The sequence below is a fragment of the Carya illinoinensis genome, chromosome 6, assembly GCF_018687715.1.
Source record: "Carya illinoinensis cultivar Pawnee chromosome 6, C.illinoinensisPawnee_v1, whole genome shotgun sequence".
In the NCBI taxonomy this organism is placed as follows: Eukaryota; Viridiplantae; Streptophyta; class Magnoliopsida; order Fagales; family Juglandaceae; genus Carya; species Carya illinoinensis.
In genome coordinates this window covers 23,549,896-23,555,895 of record NC_056757.1, presented here as the reverse complement: position 1 = coordinate 23,555,895, position 6,000 = coordinate 23,549,896, and the positions used below count along the sequence as shown (strand labels likewise).

At 34.6% G+C, this 6,000-nt stretch overlaps 1 non-coding gene across 1 annotated transcript; it reads left to right on the top strand.

Moving 5' to 3' along the window:
- LOC122314552 lies at nucleotides 1-104 on the top strand. Its single transcript, XR_006243773.1, has one exon. It is a non-coding gene; the product is annotated as a small nucleolar RNA R71 (small nucleolar RNA).
- The last annotated feature ends 5,896 nt before the right edge of the window (nucleotides 105-6,000 follow it).

Sequence of the window (6,000 nt, the reverse complement as noted above, 5' to 3'; positions counted from 1 at the left end):
TAGCCATGATGTGGGCAAGTTAGCAACAATTCCTTAAAACGTTCCCAACACTGAAAAAAAGTTTCATTTTCCTTTTGAGAAAAGTTCATAATATTTCTGCGAAGAGTGTTGGTCCTAGGAGTAGGAAAAAACTTTTTCAGAAATTTTCTTTGCATTTCTTGCCATGTGCTAATAGATCTTGGTCTCAAGGAGTTCAACCAATTTTTAGCTTTTTCTTTCAAAGAGAATGGAAACAACTTTAATCTAACAACATCGTCATTGATAGTTTGGGTTTGTAAAGTTGCACAAACTTCTTCAAATTCTTTTAGATGCAAATAAGGACTTTCTAAATCTAAGCCATGAAACTTGGGAAGTAATTGGATTACTCCCGGTTTTAAATCAAAATTTCCCATATTCATAGGAAAAATCATGCAAGATGGAGTATTTGTCCTTGTAGACTGCAAATATTCGCACAAATTTCTCATTGGTGGATTATTTTGTGCCTCTTCATTTTCTTGTTCATCATGAATACTATGATTGTCAGCCATGGTATTAGACTGGAAATTTTTAGAATCACCTGACAAAGTATCAACTAATTCTTTTAAAACAATTTCCTCTCTTCTCAATCTACCCGTTTGATCACGTTGCCACGAGATCATTCATCATAGAGGATCGAACACATTCAAACTAAGTAAAAACAAAATGCAAAACAAACAAGAAAGTAAAAGAAAAAAATTTTGGAACGAGATTACCAAATGGTATGAATATGGAAGCAATGTTACATGCTCTCTTTTCTGGAAAAAAAAAAATTGTACCTACAAAAAGAATATGAAAAACAATTAGCAAAAGATTTCTAAAATATATATATATATATATATTTTTAAAAATCACACGTTGCAATCCCCGGCAACAGCGCCAAAAACTTGTTGCGCCTAAACTTTGACTCAAATTAATGAACCAAAAATTTAGTGCAGTTTTACCTGCAAGTATACAGGTGTTGTAGTATCTTACAGGATCGAATCCACAGGGATTGACTTTTGTGATAAAGAAAATAAATTCAAACAATGAAATGAAATTACTAAAAGAAACGTGCAATCAAATGAAGATTGATAAAATAACTGAATCAAACTAAAATGATAAAATGAATTGATATGGAGAAAGACTAAGGTTTTGAGGATTCGTTTAATAATTTATGATATTTTTTCATATCGATTTACTTCAATTAAATTAGAATAATGATTCCGTTTAATTGGAAGATTTACCATTTAAGATCAAGAAAAATAGTTGCTTATGATTGAGTGTGAACTATTCATGATTAAAACATTCACAAATCTATTTGAATATCACAGGGATTCCTCAAGTATTCACTGTATTCGAAAATCACAATGAATCAAGATGAGTATATAGATAATCAAAATATACAATAATAAAATCCTTCAATCAATCAAGCTCGTAGAATAAATTTTACGTGGATCCGAAAACAATATTTAAATCATTAAACTTCACCTCTCACCTTAGTATTAAAATTTAGCCAAACATATTTATTACAAGTACTATAAAAATTACATAAATATTCTTCATTAGAAAACTAAAAATAAAACACAAAAAATACTGAGCAACAATTTAGAAATAACAAAATTTGGAATCTAGTTGATGCCAAGAGAATTAAATCCACGCCATCATTGAACTGTAAAAAATAGAAATGAAACCAGTAGATTGGATGAAAACTCCCCTTCAACCCCCTCTCCACCGACTTCTCTTCAAGAAAAATAAACTCAAGAACCCATCGACACCTCTCTCAATTTCAAGCACTGACCGACTCTCCTCCCAGCAAAATAAAACAAGTGACTCTCTTTTTTAATCAATCAAGCACAGCTTACTTCCTAAGTACCTACTGCACCAACTTACTCCTTTTCAATTCCAGCACACAACTCTTTCTTCCACTCACATGTTGCACGTACCAGAATAGAGCTAGAATAAAAATAAAATCCTGACCGATTCTTTAATCCCCACTTCACATCTTAGAAAATTAAACCCTAGCCAATTAAATGACTCCAGCCAATTCCTTTCAACCCCTGCACCGACACTTCTTTTTCTCACAACACTCACACATCTCTCTCTAATCATGCACCCACCGATTGCACACTTTCACTCCTTCACTCCTCTCTATTTCTGGAAACTCCCCACCTCTCTCAACTTCTTTTCTTTAATGAGAGCCCACGTAAATCACTCCAGCAAATTACCACCTACACGTCTACCTCTCTACTCATGCACCCACCATAACTCTCTTTATGTCTCCTCTCCTTTACGTCCAGCAATATATATATATATATATAGCTGCTTCAAGTCGGTCCAAACTCCCTCCTCCAATCACAATTCATTCTAGCCGACTCAATCACCACCGATTTTCACTCCACTCCCCTTCAATCACGGCACCTCTCTTTCTTTACACACCAACCCACTAATATTCAACTCATGCACCGATTTCTCTCTTCACTCCTACACGTCTCCCTTGGTTGAAAACTCAAGCACGACATTTCTCTACTCACCCACTCTCCTATCTCTTCCCTCCGTCCAGCAATATATATATATATAGCTGCCTAAATTCGGTGCTTCAATGCCCTTCAGCCTTCCGCCCACCTCTCTTGGTAATAAATAGCCAAAAGCCTCCAAGAGACGTAGACGTCTCTCGTTCCACCCCAATCAGTCCACTTTAGCTGCACCAACCATCAAAACCAATTAAATAACTGCATGTATTTAATTGCCAAATCTGTTCTATTTTCTTCTATGTCCTTCATTTCTTCTTTTGCCAAATCTGTTCTTGACTTTTACATTACATGTATTTGTCCACCGCAAATCATTTTCTTCATCGCATGCATCTATGAACAACCAAGTAAGAAAGTCACCACCAAAAGTCTTCGTCTTTATTTTTAGCTGCCCAAGTACACTTCTTCATTTCTTCTCTTCGTTCCTCTCAATTAATATGCACTTTTGGTCAAAAGTTCCAACTGAATCCATGTGAATTTTATTTGAGCTGAAAATAAGTAAATAAAAATAACACTAAAAAATAAATAAAAAAATAGATTATCAAAAATATATTATATTTGTGAGGAAATATTGTCCAATTAAATTATAGTTATAAAAATAAGCATAAACATGATATCAATCAATTAAAAATCACAATTCGTATTTATGCTTATTAACCATTTTTCCATCTAAAACCAATAATAGTGTCACGAAGAATTTAAAATACATTGGTTTTAAATAGCTAAAACATGCAATATTTCAGCTCAATCAGAAAGCGACGATGATGACCACATTGATGTTGAAGCTGAAAACGAAGGTTTTCGGATGGAGAACATAGATGTTGTGGAGGGCGATGGTACTAATTGAAAACCTCAATCCCATAATGGGTAAGTTTCGATGATGGTTTAATGGACATCAGGATAGTAGCTTTAATGGTTTCGATTTACAAGTACGTGTTCTATTTCTTTATGTTCTACCTAGGTACTGATGCTATTAATTTACCAGATTTTTTTTCCCACCATACATAATTAATGAGGACAAGTGGACTTGTTGCCGATGATGCTATTATGTTATTCTAAGATTGTACTATCGTTGTACCAACTTGATGAATTAATGTTTTCATCTCTATATGTTATTGGTGCCCGACTTGGTTTTAATTTAATTGGTTTGCAGACAGTGTGTGAGGATTGTCAATGCCGAGGGATCACCTTATTTCATGGAAGCCCATGTGAAGGCAAAAGACAGTTGAAACAGTGGGCCAGTCTGTATGCTTTCTTTACTTTGACTTGCAATGAGGAAACATGCCTATTTCATGGATATATATTATAATTCAAGTTCTGAATGTTGCTTGTTAGACAAATGCTAATGTTTTTCATAGGACGTGCCATATGAAGTTCAAAGCAACTAGTTGAATTTTTGTTTACTCATTTGCCAGTCGCATAAACAGAATTAGGCATCTTATTTAATTACTGTTATGATCACCATACATTCATATACATGGAGAAAATAGATAAGGTCCTAAACATACACTAAGCTGTAAGCCCCTCAATAAATATAAAAGTACAGAAGATTCCCGATCCTCTACCTCGTATCTCCATGTACATCCAACTTTAAGAAGCCCACTGGTGGTGGAGTCCCAAGACAATGTTAGTCCTTTGGTCAAGCATATGAAATTTTTTGGGCAGAAAATTTGTGCATGTAAAACATTGTCTTGCCTTGAATTAGACCAATTATAATTTCTACATTGACTAAAATAGAATCTTTTCTTAAGATTGCTGAATGTGGATAGCCCCTCCTTAGAAGCTATCCATGTAAAGGCATGTATTTGCTTGGGAACCTGTATCTGAGGAAGTTACTCCCACTAACATTTAATAATAATGACTTAAATAATAATGGACCTCATCGAGCAGATGAAAGAAGGGGTATTGTTCACCGGATTCATACTTATTCAAAGCAACAAGAAAGGTGGGAAAGTAGTGACACTGAATATTTAATTACAATGCATCTGTTGGTTATAAAATTATGACACGGAATTGGGAGACATATAAAGTTATTTTTGCTGATTCCCCCTTGTTACACGCATGGAAATGGGAGTTGAGTCAAATAATCAGTCACTCCCTACTAAACTGGCCATCATTTCTATACAGTTGGAGTGATGAATACACTCCCATTAAATCCTTAATTTAATGCCAATGTCCAACCTTTATTGTCCCATCGTACTCAATGAAATCTGGTAAATCAGCTTTCAATACTACACAGATGCTGAAATAGAGTAGTGCTTTGTGCTGGAGCAGAGTTGGTTAAAGCCACAAACATGATCCACACAACTACTATTTGCATGGCTGTATTAAATTTAAAATACTAATTTGTCCACATATTGTCAATCCTAGTGTCAATATAATTACCAGCCCTGCCAACTACAATTGTGATCATGCAGTAGTAACATGTATGGGAAAGTTTATTTGGGTTACTTCTTGCTGGGCCATTTTAGGAAATGCAAGCATTGTCAGTATTAGGCACGTAATGCAGATATATTGCATTAATTAAGATTACAGATTAGCTCAAGCCATCTGTACGTAATAAAGATGCAGCCAATCATTGGGATATAAACCAATTATAATTTCCAATGGTTCTGTAGTATTAAACCCAACAACAGCATTGGTGAATATTTGTAATATTCCTGGATGGACAATTAAGCCCGGAAAGTTAGGGAGATGTTACAGTCCAGATTAGGGAAGAGTGATGGTGGTTGCCATTTCATTGATTCTAGTGGTAAATTAAGATTAAAGGTTATGGTAACATTCCTAATATGGACAAAAATTGAGCTAAAAGGGCATGAAAGGTGGATTATGTAAACGAAGGCATAAAGCAAATTAAAATAAGTGGTTTAATATATTGGACAGATAGAGCAGTCCATAAAGGGCAATTAAAAAAAGTAAAAAAATAAGGGATAAACCAATGCAATATAGAATATTTTTAACTGATACCTGTTTGGGGCAAGATCGTGAAATGGACACGACGGAGTTTTACTATTATATGCTGGTAATTATAGAACCAATGGAAGGATAAATCGAGCTAAAAGGAGGTGGTATTGGACAATAGAGATAATGTTACAAAATAATATTGGAATGTTTATCAAGATGGATTTTGATAAATCGAGCTAAGAGGGCATGGAATGGATATGGTAAAAAATTAGGCATTCTTTAATACTTGTATCAAAGGCCACTATGGACACCGTGGCTGACTATTGCCTATGTGAACACTGATGTTAGTCTAAATTTTCCAAAACATTCCCAATTAACGAGAGTGACGATGGTATTATGTTAACACATGAAGTTGTATATAACACCCAACAACAGGTGCCATGATGATATTTAGGGACAATAGCATTCAATTAAAAGGTCCAAAGTGCTACCTTAGGAATTTGTTGTAGGTACTTATCCCATTAGTCAAAATCCATGTTCCATAGCGAGTGTTGGGTCCAAACTTGTTACC